Consider the following 11,060-nt stretch of genomic DNA (forward strand, 5'->3'; position numbering starts at 1 on the left):
TCAACATGGTTGAAGGGCAATGGCTCAGTATGCCCAAAGTTGAACCATTAGAACCGTTTAGTTTATATGTTTGGTATTTGTTAACTTCTTTATTTTAATTTTGCCTTTTAGTTTTTGTAATTTTTCATAAATAATGTTAACTATGATTTTCATTATCTTCTACTGCAAGTACGTGCATGGATGAAAGACTGTACGTTGATATTTCTTAGATTGGTATAAATTTTAATAAGAAACTGAGTTAGGATATAGAATCTCATGTTATCAATATTGTGTTTCTTGGAATTGTATTTTGATCTATTTATGTAAAATGTTGCATACATATATTATCAATAGGATAATTAAAAAACAATATTTTTACTGCTTATATCTATAGGGTGGTGTTTGTTAGTTATGTTCTAATTTTTAATGGTTATATTTTACAATTTTAATGAATCAATTTAACTTTAAATGTTTTTTCCATAGTCATTTAGATTATTTTTAATTTATAACTAATTAGTTATACTTAAATTTTTTAATCGATTACTTTTATTGTCTTTAAATTCTTTATATATATAAATATATATATATATTAATGTTATCATTGCATAAGCTTTAATTGTTGTGTAAATTCTTAGTGGACAATTCTCAACAAATATTATAATTGGTTGCTCTTGACCTTGAAAATATATATAGAAGATAAAGCGAGACAAATTTAATAGTTTAAGTATCATTTTTAATGAAAAAAATACTTCAAATACTAATTTGAAAATTAGGATATAATTTAAGGGCTAATTTGCATATAAACCAAAATTGTATTACTAAAATCCATCTTGAACTATTTATGTAACACCTTTAACTCGTATCCGTTACCGAAATAGGGTTTCGAGGCATTATTAGGATTTACATATTATTTAATAAAAATTTCACTATTTACTTATATGTATATTCAAAACTGTCCATTTGCGTCATAGTCACTAAATTATTTATATCTTGAGTTACAGAACACAAAATTAAGATCCACTAATTTTCCATGAAACTAGACTTAAGTATCTTCTTACCATAAAATTTTCAGAATTTTTTATTTAGCCAATAAGTACAATTTATTCTTTAAATTCACCCATGTTATGCTGTCTGATAGTTCTGACCCTTCTTCACTAAAAATTAATTATCTCCTCGTACAGGATTCAAATGATGTTACCATTTATTTCTCTTGAAAATAGACTAATTAAGGATTTTAAACATATAAATTTAAGCCATTAATTATTTTTCTCCAATTTTTGATGATTTTCCAAAGTTAGATTAGGGGAACCCAAAGTCACTCTGACATTGTCTCACAAAATTTATTATTTCTCATACTTCATAATTCCATTGCTTACATCGTTTCTTCTATAAGAAACTAGACTCAATAAGATTTAATTACATTTTTTTCATCCTCAAATTATATTTCCACAATTTATGGTGATTTTTCAAAGTTAGCCTACTGCTGCTGTCCATAACTGTTTTAGTGCAAGATGTTTATTTACCACGTTTACAACACCCTTATTTCTTTCTCTACACTATTTCTCATCACTTTCTCTCATTTTCTCTTCACTAACATATCAAGAACATAGGACCATATGTAAGGGAACTTTATATTAACATCAATCCCATGCTTTTTCAATAATATCAAACTTAAAAATATATTGAAATCTTGATGTTCTTACCTTGTCTCATTGATTTCAATCCTTAACTTGATTTTCTCTCTCCTCCAGCTTCTATTTCTTGAATCTAACTTGATATTCTAGCTCCTCATAGTCTCCTTGTCATCTTTCTCTCTTGGTAGCTATGGAAATTCTTTTGATTTTTGGTTGAAAATGATGAATTGTTGGTAAAAAGACCAAATTGTAAAGAAATGAAAACTTATTTTCTTCTTCTTCTCCTCACATTGGTATTGAAAATTCTTCATCTTTCCTTCCTAATAAAATAATAATAAAATATCTTATTAAAATATTAATAAAATAATATTTATCTAATTAAATAATTATAAAATATCAAAATATCTCTAGCATAATTATTGCCTTCTAGAATTCTCTCTCTTTCCAATTGACCATTTTGCCCTTTATGATCTTTTAAAATTCCATCCTTGAGTCATCATTTAAATTTGGTAAAATTGTAATTTAGTCCCTCGTGATTCTTCACCTTTTCAATTTGGTCCTAATTCATCAATTTCCTTTGGTTTCTAGATTATTCCACCCTTAAAATATTTGCACTATTAGTCTTTCAACTTTTTCATATTTACATTTTAATCCTTCAAATTTTGAGTATTTACTATTGAGCCACAAAACTTTTCTCGCTTTTATAATTTAGTCCTTTATTGAATCAAGATATCATAATCTACTTCTCAATGTTGTCATAACTCAAAATTTTCCTTTTTGTCACTTTATTTCCTTATTTTACTATATCAAAGATAATATCTTACTATAAAATTTTCCGGGGTATTATAATCTAAATTTTTATTAATAAAATATTAATATAAACATTAAAGAATTATAATTTTTTGTACAAATAGACTAAACAAAATTGGTATATACAAAGAAATATAAATATTTTCATATAATATTAAAGATTCATCATTTAAACTTTGATTGTATCGTTGATATTAAAATATTGAGTGTTAAGTTTGAGTCTCATATCAAATGAATCATATATCAATTCTCCTCTAAATTTATTTTAATTAATTAATTTGAGTTAAATTATTAAAATTTACTCTTATAAAATGTTTGAATATATAATCAAACTATATTCAAAGGAAGTTATATTATGATTTTTTTTTACATTTATATTGTAATTTTAATACTATTTATGATTGGTTAAAGTGTTTAGAAGGTCACTTTATTATAGGGATTAAATCAAATTAATCTTTTTATTATTAAATAGATCAATTTAATCCTTATATTATTAAAGTGAATCAACTAAGTCCAAATTATTATAGAGTTAACATTTATTGTATAAAAAATGTATTGCAATTCAATTCCAAACAAATTATTTCATTTACAAAATCATGAAAAACTTTAAAATAGTAAATGTTTAACTCTATTCAAACATGGCTTTGTTTTATTCTTTTTAATAGTATATGGACTAAATTGATCTGTAGTAACCCGATACAACGATGTTGAAAATTATAGTTTCAGGGCCTCATTTTAGTGAACTGAGTTCTAAATAACAAATAAAAATATTTGTGGAGTTATGTTAAAAATGAATCGAATTAAGGATAAGTAACTTAGTTAATTGGAATATTTAATCTAATCCAATGACTAAATTGTAAAGTTCATTTGCTTTAGATTTTAATAAGAGAATATTTAAAGGGATTTGAGTTGTAATTAATTCGAAGGCTTAAAATAACAATTAGATTTTGTTGAAATAAAGCTTAGTGAACGATAAGTGGGCTGTGAATTATTATTGGTTAATTTATGTATATATGTTGAAAAAAAAAACTTAATTGAGAAATTATGTTGAAATCCTAAAAATTTATCGATCTACATTGTTTTTGGAGAGAGAAAGGAAAATACACCCTACATGACGCATTTTCACTGCGTAGTCTCCCACCTGAAAAGAAATCACTTCGACTATAAGTCGATGAGCACCAGACTCTTTTTTTTTTGTATGTTCCCAACTGTGGCTTTTCACAAGTATTACTTTGGCTGAGTCGATGAGTGTTGGACACATTAACCATCAAACGTTTTGACGAGTGCTAGGCATAATTAGTGCTTCGAATAAATTGATGAGCATCGAGCGCAATTTTTTTGGTTTGAGTGGTACCAATGAGGCACTGGGTGTAGAATTACGGTGTTAGTAAGATTTGTAAATTAGTTTGGGTTTGAGCTATGTATTAATGAATATAAATGTTGAATATGAACGATGGTTTAATTTAAATTGGTAATGCAATGCGATATGACAAAATGAGACAAAATTGAATAATGTTGCATACAATGTTAGCAAAAGTGATAATAAGTTCATTTAAATAGTTTGGTTAGTTGAAATATCACATTTTGTTTATTTGAGATACATGTGTATATTAATGTATTAGAAGGAAACAAATCATCTAAGTCCAGTCATCTAAATTTCATGTTATATTGAGTGAGTTATAGAAATACTATTGGAATTATCACTTACCAAATGATCTTGTTTTCATATGCAGGTTAGGTCTATTTTAAGATCTTGTACTCAGAGTCGTCAGCATCCAACTGACAAATCTTAGACTCCACAAAGTTCATATTTTGTTTTGTTTCAAGTTGGCATGTACTTAGCTTTTTTTAGTATAGTCATTTGGCTATAGTTATGTATATGTGACATGAAAGATTTAATGAAAGATTTAACTTTTGGTTGCAATAATTATAATGTTATTAGTTAATTAAATGGTTTTAGTGTGATTGCTTAATTTGTGTATGTTTTGAAATATCAAAGTGTTGAGAATTGATTTGGGAGATGATTTGAATATGAATATATTGTGAAATCTGAAATTTTTTGTAAGGTTTTTTTTTATGTAAAATAAGTTGAGATGTTGTTGAAATTTTTAATGAAATAATTTTACCACTATACTTTTATTTTGATAAAGTGAGATAGAAAAGCAGGTTGCTTCAGCAACGGAATGTGACATTTTATATCCAGATCCACCAACTGAGTCGGGTATAAAGTATCAAGGATCCATTTAATAAAAGAGTGATTAATTTGGTCAAGTCCTTTATAATAGAAAGAATGAGTCAGGATAATGTCAAATCACCATATATCCCTACTATGCGTGTCAAGAGATAGTATTGTAAAGTATATAGATAGTATTGTAAAGTATATACAGAGTACCTCAATATCCACGCGAAAATTGAGTACAGGATTAAAAGATTAAATTATGTATTTATTTAATTACAATAAAATTCACATTTTATGGTTGGACTTTTCTTTTTCTTTTTTGAAATCAATTGACTGAGTATATTATTAGAAAAGACTAGAAAAAAGACATAAAGACCCAACAAAGACCCTTGAGCCCAGGCCTATTACATCAAACCTAATTCAAATATGGCCCCATTATTTTATGGATTAATAAAGCCCTCCTAAAAAGCTGTAAAAATGAACATAACTTAAAAGAAACAATAAACAATAAATGCGTCTGAATAAAAATAGGAAACTAGTTGTCTACTCAGTCATCTCAAACGGCTGGCCTCCACTACCATTAATTGAGTTGTCATTTCCAAGCCCGTATCCGTTTTGACGATAGCAATACCAAGGATAAAGTTTTTATTTACTATCCCTTTTTTTTGAAATCAGATTCTTCATCCTCTCCTTCAGTCTGGCCTTCGTGCTCATCTTCCCTCCGAGACTAAAGGGTGCCGATTCACCTCCTCTCCCACCAGGTAAGAGATCTCTCTGCTTTGTAGAGTGTGCTTTGAGAATCTGTATGCTTGCCAGTTCCCTGATCTATGGATGTGCTTAAAGATAATTTCTTGAAAGTATGAATTCTTGTTCTGAATGTCTTTTATGATCGCTCCAATCCCTAATTTATCTGTTGAAGACATCTGAAATTTTTTAATTACGGTTCTGGAATCCCCCATTATTATAACCGATTGTATACCTATTGTTATCCCTAGCTTTATACCTTCCAAGCATGCGAATGCTTCTGCTGCGAACGGGGAAGGGATGTTGTTGTGAAGGGTCGATTTTAAAACTAGGAGTTCGCCCATCAGTCCCCAAACCACCAAACCTGTCACTGATTTTAAGTTTCGATTGTCGAACGCTGCATCAAACTGGATCGTTATTCTCGATATGTCCTCTTGAACTTTGTAATTTTTACTTGTGTTTAAAGGGGTCTGATTTTCTCTCACTCTTTCATTTTCTGCCATATACCCCTATATTCGTTGGACAAGTTGTCTCCTTGTCGTCTCTTTCCTCTTGTGCATGAGTTGATTTCTGGAGAACCAGATTAGCTATAAAGCAATACAGAAAATGCGGCATTGGTCCTCAGTTCCTCTATTGAAAATCGATGTGAGCCACTCCCATAGAGTTTGATTCATATTTCCCGTGACCCAAGATAGATGTAAACATTGCCACGCTTCTATTGTTACAGGACATTGTCTGAAAATATGAGGACTGTCTTCAACCCCAGCACGGCAACGGGGGCATCTGTCACTTGCAATAATCCTTCTATATATGAGATTTGTTAGATGGGGGATGAAATCCCAGGAGATTCGCCAAATAGTTATAGTAATTTTTGAAGGAAGTTGTAAACCCCATAATTTTTTGTAAAAATTTGTAGTTTCGGTTTGTAATAAGTAATTACTAGGATCCAGATTAGCCCCTTGTAATAGTTTGTAGGTATTTCGAACTGAGAATTCCCCGAATGGTTCTTCTTTCCAAACTTGAATATCTTCATGATCCGTCTCTGCAAGTGGGATCTGTAAAATTTTCTTCGCAGTTTTCCGTTGAAAAGGTATCATAGATCAGCTCCGTCTTCCACTTTTTATTTTGAATGTCGATGGGATCTGAAACTGATTGTAACTCCTCATTTTTTGTTCTGTTATGTCCTTCCACTTTGTCGATCCCCTGAATCCACCTATCATCCCAGATTGAAATGTTATCCCCTCTGTCCACTCTCTAGCACAGCCCTCTTTGGAGAAGTCCCTTGGCAGCCTAAATACTCTTTCAGGTAAGTGAAGGTAAATTTCCCAACTCTGCATTTAGAAAATTTGATCGCGAATAATATTTTGCTTTTAGAACTCTGGCCAATAATGAATTCGTATAAGTAATAAGACGCCAACCTTGTTTGGCTAATGATGCAATATTGAATTGACCAAAATTTCGAAAACCTAATCCACCATTTTCTTTCAAAAATAAAGATTTTTCCAAACGCACCAATGAATGCCCTTTTTTCCATGTCCCTTTTGCCATCAGAACTTCGCAACGATACTTTCAAGTTTATCACATAGCTTTTTAGGTAATAAAAAACAGGTCATCGTATAAGTAGGTATGGCCTGGAGAATGGATTTTATAAAAATTTCTTTTCCGCCTTGAGATAAAAACCTATTACTCCAATTATCAATACGTTTTTTGAGGCGATCCTTCAAATTTTGAAAAGAGTCATTTTTCCTCCAACCCACTATATTCGGTAATCCTAAATATCGTTCTGGTTTGTTCGAGCTTCGGATCCCTATTAAGTTAACAACTAATCTTCTATTTTCCTCCGTAGTATTCCTACTAAAAAATACCGTTGATTTTTCAAAATTCACGCATTGACTCGAACACGATCTATATTCGCGTAAAATGTCCTTAAACATTTTTGCTCCCCTGGTTGTAGCCTCTCCGAATAAAATACAATCATTAACAAATAGAATGTGGGAAATTGGTGGACCACTTCTACTAACCTTAACACCTTTGAAAAACCCTTCATTTGTAGCAAGTCTTAGTAAGTTCGAAAGACCCTCTCCACATAGAAGAAAAAGGAACGGACTTAGGGAATCACCCTGTCGAAGGCCTCTGGTTGGCAGAAAATTTTCTCCAATATTCCCATTAATGGCCACTGAATAAGAAATCGTAGTTACACATTTCATAAGATCATCTACCCATATTTGGTCAAATCCTATTCGTAGCATTATCTCCTTTATAAAATTCCATTCAACCTTATCATATGCTTTACTCATGTCGAGTTTAACTGCCATAAAGCCCTTTTTCCCCAATCTATTGTGTTTTAGCATATGCAATATTTAGTAGGCCAATAAGATATTATCTGAAATTAAGCGTCCTGGCACAAAGGCACTTTGCGCACCATCAATACATTTCTCAACAACCCCTCAAATCCGATTTGCAATTACCTTCACCAGAATTTTTAAAGTACATTACATAGACTAATTGGCTTAAATTGTGTCATATTTGAAAGGTTGAAAACTTTTGGAATAAGCACTATATTAGTAGAATTAAAAGAGCTCACGTCCGTGTCCTCATTAAGGAGTTGTAAACAAAAGGAGGTGACATTCTCTCCAACAATATGCCAGCATTTCTGATAAAAGAGACCTTGGAATCCATCTTCTCCTGGTGCCTTTGTGGGTCCCATGGCAAACACTGCTTCTTGAATCTCCTCTTTTGTGTATGTTGTTGTAAGCTTTCAATTGTCATCCTTATTAATACACCGATCAATCCTAGTCATCAAATGGTCATAGTTCCCCCTATCCCCTGCTGAAAACAAATTAGAAAATAAGATCGTGCAGCCTCTTCAATTTTCTGTAAGGCCTCCAATTCTCTCCCATTTTCATTTCGCAGCCTATGAATAAAATTTGTCTTTCGATGTTGTGTGGCTTGACTGTGAAAAAATGCTATATTTTTATCCCTAAATTTTAGCCAATTCAATCGGGCCCTCTGCTTCCAATAGTGCTCATCTTTCTCGATCTCTAAATTTAAGTAGATTTTCGTGTCAATCAAATCAGCTAAATTGTTATCATCTCTATCAGCTTCAGTCAGCTCGGCTAATTTTTCCATGAGGACCTTTTTTTTCCTTTTTCCTACCTACTTGAATTTGCCCAGCCCACTATTTTAACTCTATTTTTAAAAACTCTAGCTTCTGCAAAAGACCACCTGCAGACTTCTCCTACAAAACCTAAACTTTACGAATGAAAGAATCCTCCAGAACCCACCATGCTTCAAATTTAAACGTACAATTCCTCAATTGATTTTTATTCTTTCTTATATCAATTAGAAGATGGCAATGGTCTGAAAAAAAGTGTACCATGTGTTGAACTTTCACCTCCGGAAACAAAGTGATCCATACTACATTAGCAACACCTCTATCCAATCGTTCTTGAATATTTGTCTCCGGTAAATTACCTCTCTCCCAAGTGAACCAATGTCCTAAAAATCCCACGCCATTCAGTTAACATTCCTCCAAAGTTCTTCGAAATTGTTCCATCATTCTTTCATCTCTAGGCAGCCCTTCTTTTTTCTCGAAATTGTACATAATTTCATTAAAGTCTCCGCAAACCAACCAAGGGATATCTATATTAGAAGTCAAACTTTTCAGAACAGCCTAGGAATCGTTCCTGTCTTGTGCGTATGGGGATCCGTAAAATCTTGTAAATCTCCAATTGGTTCCTGATTCATTGTCTCCAATTAACACATTAATATGTCTTCTAGAAAAATTTTGGAGTGTAATATTAGCATCAATCTTCCAAGCTAAACACAACCCACCCCTCGTACAATCTGAATCGACTTCAATACCATTAACAAAGCCACAACTTCTACGTACTCGTTCCATCTGTCTTTTACAAAGTTTTGTCTCCGTAAAGAAGACAATTTTAGGATTATGAGACTTCAAAAAATGTCGAAGTCTCCGAATCATTCGTGGGCTCCCCAACCCACGAACATTCCAGCTTATGATTTTCATTGCGCCCGGTCGACTTGCCTTGTGGAAGCCGCCGATGATACAAGGTTAAACTCAACCATTCTTCTATTCTTTGCCGTGTCATTGTCACTTTCCTCCTTTCCTGTCAGACCTTCCATCTCCCATTGATTACGCTTTTTCCCCTCTTCCCCTATTAAAATACCATTTTTCAAGTCATGATCCATGGCAGTTTGCAACTGATCCAGCCAAGGTTTCTCCCTCCTTTGCTCAAGAGCTGACATTCCCCTTTTAATGTTAAAACCCAAAATCGGATCAATAAATGTCCCACTTCTTTCTTTGTTTGCCCCATCCCATGATCTACTTCCTAGAATCCGATTATCCTACCAGCTACCTTCCCTTTTTCCTTTACCTTCTTCTCATAGCCATATGCTATTCATTGATGCAACTCTTCGTGATTGTGCCCTTAATGATAAGTCCCAGGCTGTTTCAGCGATTTCAACCCCTAACGTCATTTTTGCCTCACAAAAAGAGTCGCTATGCCCCAGACGTCTACAAAAGAAACAGAAAAGTGATAATCGTTCATACTTAAATTTGACATATGAACATCTTCAACAGCACATGACCTTCTTCTTCCTTTTCAAAGGGCGCCTAATGTCAATCTGCACTATTTCTCTCATGTAATTTCGATTTTCTTTCCCCAAATTTGATCCATCATATTCTAAAAAACCCCTACAAAATTCCTCAATTGTATTGTTACCTTTTCAGAAAACATCCCAATTGGAACATCGTGGATTTGTACTCAGAAAGGAGTGAAAATTAATGGTACTCTTAATGGGTCCTTCCCCATTTTTAATTTGTAAAGCACCAGTAAATATTAAAAGTCCATGGTGAACCCTTCAAAACCCTTTCCATATCCATAATGTGAAAAAATTGAAAAAAAGTACCTTTTATCTCCTAGATCTCGAATTTGAACCCCACGAACAGGATGCCACAGGTTTGCCATAGTACTTTTCATGGCTGGGAAGTGAATTATACTGGCTGTTAGGAAACAACCTACTAGTTGAAACTCCCCCACTTCTCTATTCGTATTCAGATCTGCCTCAATCTGCAAGATTTCTTCCTCTTCTTCATTGATTGTCAATTGGGCTAATTCGGCTTCCATAATTGCAGGTTTAAAGGCCAGAAGACAAGACCAAATCTTCTTAAATCGTAGAAGGAAAAGAACTGGAGACGCTGATTGCAAAAAAACTAATAAACAAAAAAGAAATAGATACTAGACAGAACAAGAAAACCTAAAAATTCATGCCAGTGGCGGCAGACAATATCATGCTAGGGTAGCAGACAAGCACCGATTATTATTATCTTTGCCATTTTATGGTTGGACTTCCACCCATAAAAACTCACTATTTCTAAACTCTTCAATTTTCTCAAACTCTCCTACTCTAAAAAATTTGTTAATTTTGTACTTATTTTTCAAGGAAAAAATGGGTAAACACATTGCAAATTACGTAAAAATTCCAACTTAATTATTTTTTATTTTTTAATATTTATGAAAATATTTTTAATAATTTTCAAAATTTAATATTATTGTTCTATGATTTTAAAACAATCGATATATTGAGTTATTCAAATTCTAACATAATTTATATTTCTTAGAATCCGATCATTGTATAAAAAACTATTTGAAAGATGTTAAGCTTATATGTTACACATACGTTGAAAATCA

General features: G+C 32.1%; 1 long non-coding RNA gene across 2 annotated transcripts; it reads left to right on the forward strand.

The window, feature by feature from the left end:
- Positions 1–5,109: 5,109 nt before the first annotated feature.
- On the forward strand, positions 5,110–10,841 carry LOC107925936 (uncharacterized). Of its 2 annotated transcripts, none has more exons than XR_001692088.2 (5): positions 5,110–5,363; positions 5,598–5,991; positions 6,074–6,436; positions 6,572–6,652; positions 10,505–10,841. It is a non-coding gene; the product is annotated as an uncharacterized lncRNA (long non-coding RNA). The 2 variants fall into 2 exon arrangements; XR_001692089.2 differs by having other exon boundaries at positions 5,118–5,363; positions 6,572–6,662.
- Positions 10,842–11,060: the final 219 nt, after the last annotated feature.

This window comes from Gossypium hirsutum, chromosome A01 (genome assembly GCF_007990345.1).
Source record: "Gossypium hirsutum isolate 1008001.06 chromosome A01, Gossypium_hirsutum_v2.1, whole genome shotgun sequence".
NCBI classification, from domain to species: domain Eukaryota; kingdom Viridiplantae; phylum Streptophyta; class Magnoliopsida; order Malvales; family Malvaceae; genus Gossypium; species Gossypium hirsutum.